This window comes from Cynocephalus volans, chromosome 4, assembly GCF_027409185.1.
Source record: "Cynocephalus volans isolate mCynVol1 chromosome 4, mCynVol1.pri, whole genome shotgun sequence".
Taxonomy (NCBI): Eukaryota; Metazoa; Chordata; class Mammalia; order Dermoptera; family Cynocephalidae; genus Cynocephalus; species Cynocephalus volans.
The window spans coordinates 44,964,531-44,982,010 of record NC_084463.1 but is presented as its reverse complement, the minus strand read 5'-3'; the positions used below and the strand labels follow the sequence as shown (position 1 = coordinate 44,982,010).

Sequence of the window (17,480 nt, the reverse complement as noted above, 5' to 3'; positions counted from 1 at the left end):
CTAACAGTAGAGATCAACTCTGTCTTTTATACAAGTGTTTTGTTAAGGAGCATTTTAAACATACAAAACAAACAAAATAGTATAATAGACCTGTCACTCAGCCTCAACAGCTAATCATGTGGCACTTTGCTTTCACCTATACTTCAACCCAATCTCCACCCCTACAATTTTACATACATTTTAAAAAATTGAAACATGATTGTACATATTTGTGAGTTACAGAATTGAATATCAATAACTGTGTACAATATGTGATGACAAAATCAACATAATTAGCACATTTATATTATAAAATATATTCTTTGTCTATTAACCAGTTTCATGCTAATGCTCCTCCTCTCCTCCCCCTTTCAAGCCTCTAGTAACCACAATCCTGTTGTCCTGAAAGATGAGCACATTATTGTAATTGTTTTCTTCTTTTTCTTTTATATTTATTTATTTTTTTATTAGCTCCCACTTACAATCGAGCATATGCATTATTTCTTTTTCTGTGCCTGGCTTATTTCATTGAACAAAATTTTCTCCAGGCTCATCCAGGCTGCAGCGAATGACAGAAGTTCATTCTTTTCTATGGCTGAGTAGTATTCCATTGAGTATATATGCCATATTTTCCTTATCCACTTGTCTGCTGATGGAAATTTAAGTTGATTCCAACTCTTGGCTATTGTAAATAGAGCTGTGATACACATGGGAGTGCAGGTATCTTTTCAACATGATGATTTCCATTTTGGGGGGTATATACCCTGCTAGATCATCAGGCAGTTCTATCTGTAGTTGTTTCAAGAACCTCCATACTATTTTCCATGGTGGCTGCACCAATTTATAGTTCCACCAACAGTGTAGAAGGGTTACTCTTTCTCTGCTGCCTTGCCAACATTTCTTATTCTCTGTCTTTTTGATGATTGTCAGACTAACTGGTTTTGCTTTGCATTTCCATGATGATTAGTGCTGTTGTGCATTTTTTCACGTACCTGTTGGTTATCTGTATGTCTTCCTTTGAGACATGTCTATTCAGCTCCTTTGCCCATTTTTTAAAAGATGGTTTGCTTGTTATTTTACTGTTATTTCAGTTCATTTTATATTCTGGATATTAATACCTTGTTAGATGTAAAATTTTTGTTGATTTTGGTATATGGCAGGAGGTACAGGTCTAGTTTTATTCTTCTAACATGGATATCCAGTTATGCCAGCATCATTTATTGAAGAGGCAGTCCTTTCCTTAATGTGTATACTTGGTGCCTTCCTCAAAGATCAGTTGACTATAAACATGAGTTAATTTCTCAGTTCTCTATTCTGCTTCATTGGTCCCTCTGTCCATTTTTATACCAGTGGCATGCTGTTTTGGTAATTATAGCTTTATAGTACAATTTGAAGTCAGGTAGTGCAATACCTCTGACTTTATTTATTTATTTATTTATTTATTTATTTATTTATTTATTTATTTATTTATTTATGTTCTCAGGATTGCTTTGGGTATTCGGGATCTGTTCTTGTTCCATGGAACTCTCAATTCTATCACCTTTTCTCCAACCCAACACACACACAGGCTAACTACATGAGGAGATGGATACATTACATAGCCTGATCATGGTGATCATTTCAAAATGTATACATACATCAAAACAACATATTGTACTCCTTGAATGTACATTTTTTTTTGTCAATTATACCACACTAAACCTGAAAAAATTAAAATAAGCATAAACAACCCAACAGGTTTTTATGTTAAAATTTATATATTACAAATATATGTAGGCAACTAGACTTGTATCTTGGGGACTGGGAAGGATTCATGCAAAAAACATAATTTTTAAAATATTCATAACTTTTAGTAGCTAAGATTTTAAATGTCTAGTATTTTTTTTTCTTTTAAAAGATGACCGGTAAGGGGATCTTAACCCTTGACTTGGTGTTGTCAGCACCACGCTCACTCAGTGAGCTAACTGGCCATCCCTATATGGGATCCGAACCCGTGGCCTTGGTGTTATCAGCACTGCATTCTTCCGAGTGAGCCACGGGCCGGCCCCCAAATGTCTAGTATTTTAAAGGTTGAAAAGATAGATGGAAGCTTCGCAGGAGAATGGAGAAGAGCTAAGAAGATAATATCCAAAAAGCAAATTAGAATCCCCTGCAAAAAATTACATCTAGAAAAGAGAAAATATCCCATGAAATTATAAAATGATGTGCATTTGACAAGGACACAAAGAAAATAACAACTTAAATTGAAAGAGAGACCATTTCTCCCATCAGGAAGTTAAACTACATTCTATCAAATATACAATATGTTCACATGTGGAGCTTCACATGTTGTGGATGGGTTGTAAATAAGCCTGGACCATTCTATTGAAATGGAGATGTATGGCCAGTTCCATGGTGGTGTGACGAGTTCAGTTGCTCTGCTGCTCACAAAATGGTCCCACATATGGAGTTTAATGATCTATGATTGGTTTCTTTAAATGTTTATTAAATTTAACTTGGATTTGTGTTTTGAAAGTTGTCTGATGAGAAAATGTAGCATATGCCAGGGGGCTTAGAACCTGAGTTCATGCACAGTTTGATCTCCCACTGCCTCACTGGCATGGGTCTTGGCCCCCTGCTCTTGTGTAACCTGGTGCTAATAAGCCTTTCCTTTCCCCCCTTTGTTCATGACTGATGCTGCCCTCAGCTCCAGGCAATGTCTGGGTGCGGGCACACTGACTGTTGGGGTCATTTGTGCACATCTTTCATGGCATCATGTGGAGGGCCATGATGGCTTCTCACCTAAGTCAGAATCTACATTTTTGTGTTCCCATTATTAAATGCTTAATAATTCATGAACAAGTTGTTCTACCTGGGGCCTCCACCTTGTTCTTACTTTTTTAGCTTCGTAAGGTGTAATGTTGGGCTGTTTATTTTGAGTTTTTCTTCTTTCCTGATGTAGGTGTTACAACTTCCCTCTTAAAACTGCTTTCAGTGTATCCTATAGGGACAGGGATGTTGTTTTCATTTTCTATTGTCTCCAGGAATTTTCTTATTTCCTTTTTATTTTCTTTCTTGATCATTCATTGATTTGGAGCATATTGTTTAATTTCCATGTATTTCTTATGGTTTCTAGTAACCCTTTTGTTATTGATTTCTAGCTTTATTCTAATGTGGTTAGACAAGATAGTAGGTATAATTTCAATTTTACAAAAATTTGTTAGTACTTGTTTTGTGTCCTATCATGTGGTCTGTTCTAGAGATTGTTTCATGTGCCATTGAGAATATGTATTCTGCACCTGTTGGATGATATATTTTGTAAATGTCTATTAAAGTCAGTCAGTCCATACTACAGGTCAATTCTAAGGTTTCCTGGTTAAGTTTCTGTCTGGATGATCTGTGTTTGGCTAAAAGTGGGGTATTAAAGTCTGCAAATATTAATGAGTTTAAATCTATGTCACCTGTTAGGTCTAATAGTAATTTGTCATATAACTGGGTGCTCCAAAGTTAGGTGTTGATGGAGTTTGGATGTGTTGTCCCCTCCAAAACTCATGTGGAAATTTGATCCCCAATGTGGCAGTGTTGGAAACTGATTGAGTCATGGGGACAGGTCCCTCATGAATGGATTAATGCTCTCCCTGGGGGAAGGTGGATTAATGAGTGAGTTTTCACTCTATTAGTTCCCATGAGAGCTCATTGCTTAAAAAGACCCTGGCCCCTTATCTCTCTCTCTTGCTTCCTTTCCCCATGTGATCTGCTTGTACCCCCGGCTGCCTGCCACTTTCCACCATTAGGAGAAGCAACCTGAGGCCTTTGCCAGATGCAGCTGTCCCAGAATCATAAGCCAAATAAACCTCTTTCCTTTATAAATTACCAAGCCTCAGTTATTTCTGTTATAGCAACACAAAACAGACTAAAACAGAAAATTGGTACTGAGGAGTGGGGTGTTGCTAAACAGATATCTGAAAATGTGGATGCAGCCTTGGATCCGGGTAATGGGCAAAGGTTGGAGGAGGTTGGAAGACTTAGAAGAAGAGAAAAAGACGAGGGAAAGTTTGGAATGTCTTAGAGACTTATGTGATGGTGAGCAAAATGCTGATAGAAATATGGACAGTAAAGTTCATGTGGATGGTGAGGTCGCAGGTAGAAATGAGGAATGTATTGAGAATTGGACAAAAGATAACCCTTGCTACATCATACCAAGGAACCTGGCTGCATTGTGTCCATGCCCTTGGACTTAGTGGAAGTTGCAACTTAAGAGTTGTGAACCAGAGCATTTGGCCAAAGAAATTTCCAAGCAGCAAAGCATGAAGGAAGATGCATGGTTGCTTTGAAGAGCCTATTCTTACTTATGGTGGCAAAGTCATGATGTAAAGCCAGAATTTTAAAGGGAAGCAGAGCATAAAGTTTTGGAAAATTTGCAGCCTGTCCATGCAGTAAAGAAGTAGAGAGCCAGCTTTGCACAGTGGCAGTATCGTAGCCAATGAGGTTTATCCGAGGCACGATTATTGCTAATTGAAAGAAGTAGAGAGCCAGAGAACAATGCAAGGGTGAAGCAGATAAACTGGTTGCTAAAGACATTATCTTGGCAGTGAGGCATCCAGATGCTAATAGTGGAGAAAATGAGAGGAAAGCCCTGCAGGCATTTCAGAAGTCTGGAAGCATGCCCCACACATCACAGACCCTGAGGCCTAGAAGGACTGAGTTATCCTGGAGGATAGACCTGGGGCGCAGCTGCCCTTGGGATCCTGCTCCCTGTATCCCACCTGCTCCAGCTGGAACAGCCCCAAGTGTGGTCTGTGCAGCAGCCCTGGAGAGTAGAGGAAACCTTTGTGGTGTCCATGCTGTGTTAAGTGTGCAGCCGGCAGGACGTGAGAGCCGTGGAGTCATGGCAGCCTCCACCCAGATTCCAGAGGATGTATAGAAAAGCCTGGAAGTCCAGGCAGAGACCTACCACAGGAGCAGAGAGACCACAGAGGCCATCTACTAGAGCAATGCCAAGCAGAAAAGTGGGGTTGGAGCCCCCACAGAGAACCCCCACCAGGGAAGTGTCTAGTAGAACCAGTGCAGCAGGGCTGCTGCCTTGACCCCAGAACTTCAGGGCCACTGGCAACATGCAACGCAATCCTGGAAAGGCTATAGACACCAGTGTGTTTCACTGGGCTGTGCCTGGCAAAGCTGTGGGAACAAGGCTGCCTGATGCTTTGGGGACCCTGATGCCCTTTTGTGCCCAGGATGCAGGGCTTGGAATCAAAGAACATTATTTTGTAGCTTTAAGATTTAATGCCTGCCCTGCTGGGATTCGGACTTCTCTGGGACCTGTTTTTCCTTTCTTTTCGCCTGTTCCTCCCTATTGGAATGGGAAAGTGTACCCATTGCCTGTTCCACAATTGTATCTTGGCAGTAGATAAATTTGGTTTTGATTTTCAGGGCCACAGCTGGAAGGACTTTTGCTTTTGTTCTCAGAGGAGACTTAGGAAATTTAAGTTGGTTTTGGAACAAGCTAAGACTTTTGGGACTATTGGGATAGAATGATTGTATGTTGTATGTGAGAGTGACATTAGTTTTGGGAGGCCAGGGGCAAAATGATGGAGTTTGAATGTGTTGATGAGTTTGGATCCCCTCCAAAACTCATGTGGAAATTTGATCCCCAATTTGGCAGTGTTGGAAACTGATTGAGTCATGGGAGCAGAACTCTCATGAATGTATTAATGCTCCCCCTGGGGGAGGGAGCATTAATGAGTGAGTTCTCGCTCTATTAGTTCCCATGAGAGCTCATTGCTTAAAAAGACCTTGGCGCCTTATCTCTCTCTCTTGCTTCCTGTCGCCATGTGATCTGTTTTTACCCGCTGGCTACCTGCCACTTTCCACCATGAGTAGAAGCAGCCTGAGGCCTGTGCTAGAAGCAGCTGTCTAAGAATCATAAGCCAAATAAACCTCTTTCCTTTATAAATTACCCAGACGCTGATATTTGTGTTATAGCAACACAAAATGGACTAAAATGGGTCTGTATATACTTTCTTGTTGAATTGATCTTTTTAGCATTATATAATAACCTTCCTGATCTTTTCTATTTTGAAGTTTCCTAGGCTTGAAGTATATATTATCTGAGATAAGCATAGCTGCTCCTGCTCTTTTTTGGTTTACATTTCGATAAAATATGTTTCCATCCCTCCACATTCTGACAGTGTGTATCTTTATAGGTGAGGTAAGTTTTTTTGCACTTTATATTGTGGATTCTTGCTTTATAATCCATTCAGCCACTTTGTGTATTTTATTTTATTAATTTATCGATATACAATGTAGTGCTATTTGTGTTCCTTTACCAATTCCTCTCTTTTCCCTCTCCCCCTCCCCCATCAACGTTATCTGTTCACTTAACAAGTTCAAGGAATTGTTGTGATTGTTGTGTCTTCTTCCCCGCCAACCCCTGCCCACTGTTTGTTTATTAATTGATTGATTGATTTTTAGCTTCCACAAATTAGTGAGAACATGTGGTATTTCAATTTCTGTGCCTAATTTATTTCACTTAATATAATTTTTTCTAAGTCCATCCACGTTGCTGCGAATGGTAGCATTTCATTCTTTTTATAGTACAGTAGCATTTCATTGTGTAGACATACCACATTTTCCTTATCCACTCATCTGATGATGGACATTTGGGCTCGTGCAACTCTTGTCTATTATAAGTAATGCTGCAATAAACATTGGAGTACAGGTATCCCTTTGACATAATTATTTCTATTCCTCTTATTATATTGTAATTAAGGCATTCAATCCATTTATATTTAGGGCTATTATTGATATACATGGAGTTGTTACTGCCATTTTATTATTTTTTTCTGGTGATTTTGTAGGTTATTTTGTCCTTTTTCCCATACTTACTGTCTTCCTTTGTGGCAAAGTGGTTTTCTCTAGCATTATATTTTGATTTCTCGCTATTTTTAGTATGTCTCTTAAGCTTTTGTGTTGTGGTTACCATGAGGCTTACAAAAATCATGTTACAGAATTTTATTAGAGTAGTAACAACAAAAACATAGCAAACTCTATGCTTTGTTGGATTCCTTTGCTGGAGACATATTTATCTGTTCTTCAATCTTTTACTTTTACTGCTTGTAATAAATACAGGACGCTTTTTCTAAGGAAATCATGCAATAAAAATGAGAAAAAAGGATTCTGAATTGCAAAACTTTATTTAAAAAAGAGTAAAGCTTTACTTTAGTGCTCAAAATATAATTCTGGGTATAAAAGAAATCCTGTGGAATTCAACTTAAAATCCTCAAAAATAAATGAGTTCAGCAATGTAGCAGGTTATGACGTCAATGTAAAAAAATCAATTGTATTTCTATATACTAGCAATAAACATTCTGGAAACATAACTAAAAAAGTGATACCATTGAAAATAGCATCAAAAAAATGAAAAACTCTGGAAAAAATTTTAGGAATGCAAGTGTTCTAATTTTATACTGAAAACAACCGAATGCAATGAAAGGACAAAAACACAAATTTTAAAATGGAATAATGACTTGGATATTCCCCTACCAGCAGTTCACTGTAATTTTTTAGAGCCCAGCGTTGTTAGGAGTGATGGTACCTTGTACTTGGTCATCAGAGTTGAGGTGGAGAAGAGGTGATAGAACTGAGAAACATGTGAGAGCCAAAAACAAATGAACAAAAATCACATATTTGTGTGACTATGAGAGGATCCTGGACCAACCTGTTTTCCAAATATCTAGATTGCAATACTTGGAAAACCTTTGTTGATAGTTATGAGAAGAAAGAAACACACACACACACACACACACACACACACACACACACACACACACACACACACACACACACACACACACACACACGGGATTTCCCCCAGTTTTTCATTTTTTGTGTGTGTTGTTTATTGACTTTGTTTTTGTTGCAAGAGCAGGAAAGCATTTTGTGTTTCAGGAGTCAAGTTTGAGAAACATCAGATGACCAAGAATAGAACTCATGAAATATAGATAAGATCTGGATGAAGCGAGGATAAAATTCAGAACCAGCATGCATCTTTGAGCACAGGTGATGCTGTCTAGCAAGAGAACACCAATAAGAACAAATACCAAGTCTTGGACATGGGGTCATTTAAACTTTTAATTTTGAACTCCCTATGTGGACTAAAAAGAAGGGCAAGAGAGTGTGAAGAGAAAACAGGGACACCAGTGTTACCGAAACCAAGGAAAAATTTCAATGGCTACTGAGAAGTATATAATAAGTCGAGGACTAAGGAGTGTCTTCTGGTTGGAGACAGGAAGCCATTGCTGACCTGAATGAGCTTCAATTAAGTCCTCCATACTCCCATGAGGAGCAGACCATGAAGAACACCACTTCTTGACATTGGCTTTTTTTTTTTTAACCAAAATTATGAATAAGGGTTCCATTTCCATCTCTAGCATTTGAGCGCAAACTTTGCTCCAGCCATTGTGGATACAACTGCCACAATGTGGTTTCTGCTCTCCACCTTACTTACAAGGGCCTAAAAAATACAGTAACTAAGACTATTTTAAGGTTTTAAAATATTTTCTCAAGGAAACTAGACTGGTATGGAGGTACTCAAAGTCATACGATTTTATAACTATCTGTAGGAAAAAAATCTTCAGCAAACATCATTATTTCTTAAAAGGACTGCAGCAGCCCTAATACAATCAGGAACAATACAGGTTAAGTACAATAACTAATCAATCAACACAGTCCTGGAATTCCAAGTTAATATAAAATCACAAACAAATTAATGTGTTTTTAGATGACAGCTACCTTGTTACAAAAGGCACACTCATGAACCTGAAGAGAAACCAGATGGGGAAAACAGTATCTCTTCTTCAGAAACTTAACCCATGCAGTTATGGGAGTGTAGTCTATAGGAGGAAAAGTATTGGTGTTCAGTGGGGAAATGGAGTCTCTTCAATTTTAAACTTTATCATTGTTGTGTTGGAGGACCTTTGATGTCAATTTAGATAAATTAGTTAAAAATGACAGAAAAGCCCTGAGTCAAAGAAAATATTTGTAAACTGTAACTTCCTGTCTGAACAAAATGACAAGAACCATTTTTCCTCCTCTTATCTACTACATTCAACTATAAACTATGGAATTTACCTAAGAAACACCCACAGGAGTACTCTGGAAGGCTGTAGAAATAAATAAACAACAGAGTGCCAGGATGTCATTATACTCTCACCAATCAGGAGAAGGAGGCCCTCCTGATGTTTTCCAGAATGTGGCAACAGAAGGTAGTCAGGTAGGGTCATTTATCCCTAGACTCAACCTGACTTCTGTGACAACAAATACTGACTACATTCCCGTTCCCCAAGCCCAGCATGACCTGAGCAAGATACTCAGAGCCCTGGGGGCAATTAGCAGACAGTGAGTCTGTTCTCTTTTTTCCCCTATAGATGCTAAGGCAACCAGGCAGCTCCTGCAATGACCCACCACAACCAGTGAATTATTCCAGGAAGATGTACATTCACATGTATGTCATAAGTTACTATTCCTTCCTCCAGCGCTTTAGGAGAAATATGCTTGGGGACTGTGGACATTGTCCCTATGTAAAAAGCTCACAGATTATGAAATCTGTTCCCAGAAAGCCTGACTTGTTGGGGTAGGATTGAGAAGTGCATGGACCCAGGAACACTAACCTCTGGGAGAATCTACTCCCACCATCTCTGACATACTAGCAGAGTCATTCATTCTGCTCTTGTCACTCTCTGCAGCTCATGTCTTTGCTCTGAGACTCAGGGATGGTGTTTTTACACTGTTTAAAAAATAGCACAGCCCAGCTGTGAAGAGCAGAGATGCCAAGCCTGAGAAAATAGAAAAATGGCACGTAGGGACCTTGGAAGCCTATTCATACTCCGTTTTCAAAAAAGGGCTTCTGAAAGACCAGTAGGCCAGCTCTGATTGGATAATCTTGTTAGTGGCCATCAGCCAATGAGAAAATAATATATTGAGACTCTTCCAAGAGTAATTGCCAAAGACCTCCACCTACAGCATGTTCATCTTCAGAGTTCATTTTCATGTTTTTCAACTTTTCTTTTTTAATTATCACTAAGTCCAACACGTAAAATTACACACATGTGGAATACTAGAAAATACAATTATATAACCATAATCACAAACTTTAGAATATGTCCATGACTCATCTCATTTGCATTTACTCTTTCACCACTCCAGCTCTAGAAAAATTTTAATGCCTTTCCTGTGCCTATGGATGAGCCTTTATAAAAATATCTTAAGTGCAAAAATAAATTATGTAGTTTCTTTAGGTCTAGTTTCTTTCACATAGCTGGACACTGTTGATGATCTTTCCTGCTAGAGCAGATATCATTACTATATCTGCTTTGATTGGGGAATAGTATTCTAGGGCACAGATATACCACATACATGTTAAATTCTGCTAGTGGATGAATATTTGTTTCATTTACTTTTGGCAATTATAAATAGTGCTGCTATGAGCATTCACACATGAGTCTTTGGCCATAAACTTATCTATTTTTTTATTTTTTTTCATGCACTTGAAAAAGAAATGTTTGAGCACTACGGTGATTCTAGATAATATTTTGAGAAACTGCCAAAATGTTTTTCAAAGTGCCTGCACTATTTTACATTCTCATTTAAAATATGACAGTTCCATATTCTGTAAATCTTTGTTGACACTTATTATTGTCTATATTATAGCCATTTTATTGGGTATTAATTATCCTCCTTATGGTTTTCATTTGCATTTCTCTAATTACAATAATGTTCATAACTCCACATACTTATTGATAATTTGCATATGTTCCTTGTAGACACGTGTATTTAAATCCTTTGATCATTTTAAAGATTTGATTGTCTATTATTGACTTTTAAGAGTTTCACCTTTATTTCAAAATACACCCCCCTCACACAGATAAATAATTTAAAACTTTTTTACATTAATTGACTTGTCTTTTTATTTTCTTTATGGCCTCATTTGAAAAACATAAGTGTCAAAATGTTATCAAATGCAGTTTATCTTTTTATTTCCTTTTCTAGAATGTGAATTTGGTGTAATTTCTAAGAAATTGTTACCTACCTTATAATTACAAATATTTACTCCATTATTGCTCTATAAGTTTTATAATTTTATCTCCTACAAACAATAAGAGATCTATTTTGAATAGTTTTGTGAATGGGTCTGATTTGTGTGAGGGGTTCAACTTTATCTTTCTGCAAGTGTATACAATTTTCCCAGCACCATTTGCTGAAAAAGCTGTCTGTACAAAAGACAGTGTTTTGTGTGTGTGTGTGTGTGTATTTTTCTGGAAAAAATAGCTAGTCTTTGCCATGCAGTATTTCTCCCTTATTTGAGTTCTCTGATGTCTGCTTAGGTGTGACTTCTGACAAAAGATGTTCTACATTCATTACAATGAGTGTTCCATATCCACAAGATCCACATTCATGGATTGAACCAAATATAGGTCAAAAATATTTGAAAAAAAGAAAGTATGGCAATGCAAAATATACCAAAAAAACTACAACTACTTATATTGTTTTTAACATATTCAGTAATATAAGTAATCTAGACATGATGTGAAATTGTGCAGCAGAATGTTACACAATAGCTCACCACTTCATATAAGACTTGAGCATCCACAGATTTTGGTATCTATGGAAAGTTTTGAAACCAATCCACTGTGGATATGAATGGACAGCTGTACATTCATAGGTTTTCTCTTTCACATGAGTTCTCTGATGCATCCTGAAGTGTGCTCATGACTAGCAAGGTTTGATTTCTGGTAGGAAGATTTCCTACATTCATATGGTTTCACAACTGTGTGAGTTCTTTGATGTACACTGAGGTCTGCTTTACTGTGGAAACGTTTCCTATATTCTTTACATTCATCTGGATTCTCACATGTGTAAATTCTCCAATGCTTGCTGAGGTTTAACTTCTGGTGAAAAGTTTTTCCACATTCATTTCATACATAGGTCTTCTCATCTGTGTGAATCTCTGATGCATGTTGAAGATTGACTTACGTTTGAAGGTTTTTTCACACTCATTGTATTCAAAGGGCCTTTTCTATGTGTGACTTTTCTTATGTTTATTGAGATCCAAGTTATGGTAGAAAGATTTTGTACATTCTTTATACTCATATGGTGTTTCACCTGTGTGAGTACTGTGATGTACATTGAAGTCTGATTTACTTCAGAAAATTTTTGAACATTCATTACATTCATATGGTTTCTTACCTGTGTGAATTCTCTGATGTCTGGTGAGGTTTGATTTCCCATGAAAGGTTTTCCCATATTGACTACATTAATATGGTTTCTCACCTGTGTGAAGTCTCTGATGTACACTGAGGTTTGATTTAGAGTAGAAAGTTTTTCCACATTCTTTACATTCATATGGTTTCTCACCTGTGTGAGTTCTCTGATGTTCATTGAGGTGTGATTTAGAGGAGAAAGTTTTTCCACATTCTTTACATTCATATGGTTTCTCACCTGTGTGAGTTCTCTGATGTCCATTGAGGTGTGATTTAGAGGAGAAAGCTTTTCTACATTCACTACATTCATATGGTTTCTCACCTGTGTGAATTCTCTGATGCCTGCTGAGGTGTAACTTCCTGTGAAAGGTTTCTCCACATTCACTACATTCATATGGTTTCTCACTTGTGTGAATTTTCTGATGGCTGCTGAGGTGTGACTTCCTGTGAAAGGTTTTTCCACATTCACTACATTCATATGGTTTCTCACCTGTGTGAGTTCTCTGATGTTCATTGAGATGTGACTTACTGTGAAAGGTTTTTCCACATTGACTACATTCATATGGTTTCTCACCTGTGTGAATTCTCTGATGCCTGCTGAGGTGCGATTTACTGAGATAGGTTTTTCCACATTCACTACATTCATATGGTTTCTCACCTGTGTGAAGTCTCTGATGTACACTGAGGTTTGATTTAGAGTAGAAAGTTTTTCCACATTCTTTACATTCATATGGTTTCTCACCTGTGTGAGTTCTCTGATGTTCATTGAGGCGTGATTTACGGTGGAAAGTTTTTCTACATTCTTTACATTCATATGGTTTCTCACCTGTGTGAATTCTCTGATGCGTGCTGAGGAGTGACTTGCTGTGAAAGGTTTTTCCACATTTACTACATTCATATGGTTTCTCACCTGTGTGAATTCTCTGATGCGTGCTGAGGTGTGACTTCCTGTGAAAGGTTTTTCCACATTCACTACATTCATATGGTTTCTCACCTGTGTGAAGTCTCTGATGTACACTGAGGTTTGATTTAGAGTAGAAAGTTTTTCCACATTCTTTACATTCATATGGTTTCTCACCTGTGTGAGTTCTCTGATGTTCATTGAGGCGTGATTTACGGTGGAAAGTTTTTCTACATTCTTTACATTCATATGGTTTCTCACCTGTGTGAATTCTCTGATGCGTGCTGAGGAGTGACTTCTCATGAAAGGTTTTTCCACATTCACTACATTCATATGGTTTCTCACCTGTGTGAATTCTCTGATGCGTGCTGAGGTGTGACTTCCTGTGAAAGGTTTTTCCACATTCACTACATTCATACGGTTTCTCACCTGTGTGAAGTCTCTGATGTACACTGAGGTTTGATTTAGAGTAGAAAGTTTTTCCACATTCTTTACATTTATATGGTTTCTCACCTGTGTGAGTTCTCTGATGTTCATTGAGGCGTGATTTACGGTGGAAAGTTTTTCTACATTCTTTACATTCATATGGTTTCTCACCTGTGTGAATTCTCTGATGTGTGCTGAGGAGTGACTTGCTGTGAAAGGTTTTTCCACATTGACTACATTCATATGGTTTCTCACCTGTGTGAATTCTCTGATGTGTGCTGAAGTGTGACTTCCTGTGAAAGGTTTTTCCACATTGACTACATTCATATGGTTTCTCACCTGTGTGAAATCTCTGATGTACACTGAGGTTTGATTTAGAGTAGAAAGCTTTTCCACATTCTTTACATTCATATGGTTTCTCACCTGTGTGAGTTCTCTGATGTTCATTGTGGTGTGATTTAGATGAGTAAGTTTTTCCACATTCTTTGCATTCATATGGTTTCTCACCTGTGTGAGTTCTCTGATGTACATTGAGTTGTGATTTATAGTAGAAAGTTTTTCTACATTTTTTACATTCATATGGTTTCTCACCTGTGTGAATTCTCTTATGCTTGTTGAGGTTTGACTTCTCATGAAAGGTTTTTTGACATTCACTACATTCATATGATCTTTCACCTGTGTGAATTCTCTGATGCTTGCTGAGGTTTGAGGACTTGTGAAAGGTTTTCCCACATTCATTACACACATATAGCTTCTCCCCTGTATGTGTGCTCTTATGGATTATAAGGGGTAATTTCTTCATGAATGATTTATCACATTCACTATATTTATACGGTTTCTTTTCTGTGTGTATTTTCTGCTGTTCAGCGAGTGCATAATTTTCACAAAACTTTCTCAAACATACATCAAACTGAAATGCTTTCTCTGATACTGGAATTGTCTCTTGGGCAAGAACAGCTGACTTATAAAAGACTTTCCCATAATCAAATTTACAGGATGTCTCTCCCATATATACTTTCTTCTGTTCCAATAATATTGGCTCTGTGTTGAAGGATTTCCATTGTCCACTATATTCAAAAGCCTGCTGCTGAGCATGAATCTTGGAATGCTGATTAAGATGCTGACAATGTCTCCACAATTTCCCAGTTATATTACCCTCATCAGATTTCTCTCCAGCATGCATCCAATCAGCCTCTCTAGGAGGAAGTGCATTCTGACATACATTGAACTCTTTGCACCTCATTCCTAAATACTTTTCACTATTTATAATTGAATTTGAAATATGGTTTGAGCTCAAATGAAATGCTTGTTCTATTTCAACTCTCTCCTCACTTGATTTATTGCTGTTGGTAATTACAGAATCCTGCAAATGTGTATCATGATGTTCTTGGCTTTTTGTAATTAGAGCTTTGACTATCTGTACATCTAAAATAAGAAAAAAATACCATATCCATAAGCCACACATAAGTACTGCTTAAATGAGCATGTAAAGGTAAAGAAGTTTTTTCATATTCTCATGAAATAGGATTGTACAAAAATGAATAATGGAAATTGGATTTATAAGTATACATGTTTCCTACATACTACCATAATGTAAAAAATTGTATCAACATATTTTCTGATGTACAATTTTCTTTATTTTTCATGCATAAGAAAATATTTGGTAAAACTTTCACCTACACTTAGTCATAATTTTCAACCAAGTGCTTATCATGTGACATTTGTTTACCCTATTTTATTTCTCAATTTTATTCTTATAACAACAGTGGTTATCACATAGTGCTTTTCCCCGTTCTTATTCTGATTTGAGTATGGGAATACTTTATCAGATCAGGTACTTTCAGGATCAGCAGGAAACCAATTTTCTTTCTTTTAAACAGAAATTTGCCTTAGGTTCAGAATTTTGCTCCTATTGTTCGTTTAGTTTTTATTCTTCCCTACAAAAAGGCTATAGACATCTGGAAATTTTTCAGATAAAATATCTCCTTTCCCACACAGTAGATAAAAACATCTTACTACAGCTTTCTCATTTAACATCACTGCCTCTGCTTCTCAAAAAGCTCCATTTTACCAAACTGTGCACCCCTTTTCTGCAGGTTTAAGACATTTGGTTGTCAACCAAGGATGTACCCACAATATTTCCATTTCTATTTAACTCCTTCTGAGTTTAACTGGCATTCTACCTCCGTTTTCTGGTGCACACACCTCTGCTTTATAATTTGCTCTTTCTGAGGCTTTAATTTTTTGCAATGAAGATTCAGTTGTGTCCTATTTTCATAAAAAAATAAAGTCTTGTGTACGTTCCTTGTTCTCTTGGTTTCGTTTAGAATAATATTCACAAAGAGAAGCAGAATGTGCTAACTTCAAGTTCCAGTACTCCACAAAAAAATCTGAGCCCTTCCAAATAAAACTCTTGGTTCACTTGATATTGGGACCCACAATCTCCTGAATCCCCTTCCAAGTCAAGTAGCTCCTTTCCAGGTGCCTATGCTGTATCCTTAACAGCTTCATACTTTCTGATTCATGGTACACAACGCTTACTTCTCAACCTCTTTGCTCATCTTCTTATTAACACCCTAGGTAACCTCCTCTATAATTATGACTTTAAAAATCAGCTGTAAGCAACCAATTTCCAAATTTGTAGCTCCAATAGTGATGTCCTCTCTAAACTCTCAATTTTATACTTATGCAAGTATAATATGTCAAATCTGGAGAAGAGTTAAGTTGAACTTATGTTATGCCAAAGTAAACAATAATCTTCCTAGAACTGCCCAATGTGGATAGCCTTCTTAAATTCTCACTACCCACTTTTCTGTCTCTCTCATTGTGGTTACATATTCCTCATGATTCTAATACAAATATTTAATGTATATTATTATCTTGATTCTCATCAGAATGTGAACCCTATGAAAGAGACATCATTTAGATTATTGCTGTTTTAAGTACTATATATAAAATAAACAGTGCATAAAACCCACTTAATTATGATGTAGTTAAAAATATGTGAATAAATAAATGTTTGTGCTATAATTTAAATGTTCCCCCAAACACATATTGAAGCTTGATCATCATATTAACAGTGTGAATAGTGTAGAAAATCTAACTATGGTATTTGAAGTGTAAGGCTTTGAGGAAGTTATTAGATAGTGAAGGCCATGACTTTATGAATGGATTGATCTGTTCATGAAATAGTGAGTTAATGGGTTATTGGGGGTAGATTGGTGGCTTTAAATAGCATGTGGACACACTTTTGCCACTCTCACCTTGTGACACCCTGCACCAACTGTGGACTCTACTGAGAGTCTCCACAAATGAGAAGAACCCCACCAGATGTGATGCCTCAGCCTTGGACTTGTCTGCCTACATAACTATAAAAAATAAATTTTGTTTCCTTAAAAATTACCAATTTTCATTTATAAAGTTACAAGCAGAAAAACATGGACTAAAACATTCTGGAAGAAGATGTACATGATAAGGGACCAAAAGAGAGCTACCAAGAATACAGATAAAGTTCACAGTAAATAAAAGGGTCTAAAAGAAGAAAGGCAGAGATTAGATTTGGGGAAGTATATGAACTACTCATTAAAATAAAATGTGGGTGTATAAGTGTTAGAGCCCTCTTTCAAGATTATATAATGCATGAGTTTCTAAGTAGGCCAGCAGTTCTCTGGTCTGAAATCTAGCAAATATATTGGTAAAAACAGCTGAACATGACCAAAATCTGCTGGACCTTACTCTTTCCAGCTTCAGTGCCCAGGACATACTGACCTTGTAGACTCTGGTTTTGGGAGTCTATTGTCCATTGTTCTGCTTCTTGCTCCAACTTGAAGATCACTTCAGGTTTGGTAATACAGTACCCTTTAATGGATAATAACAGGGACTTTGCAAAATTGTTGTCAGGTTCTTGAAAGAATGACAAGAGTTCATCTTAAGATGCT

At 37.2% G+C, this 17,480-nt stretch overlaps 2 pseudogenes; one reads left to right on the top strand and one right to left on the bottom strand.

The window, feature by feature from the left end:
- LOC134376083 (zinc finger protein 717-like) overlaps positions 1–17,480 on the bottom strand; it is a 51,860-nt pseudogene that overhangs the window by 21,633 nt on the left and 12,747 nt on the right.
- LOC134377392 (U4 spliceosomal RNA) lies at positions 4,413–4,481 on the top strand (annotated as a pseudogene).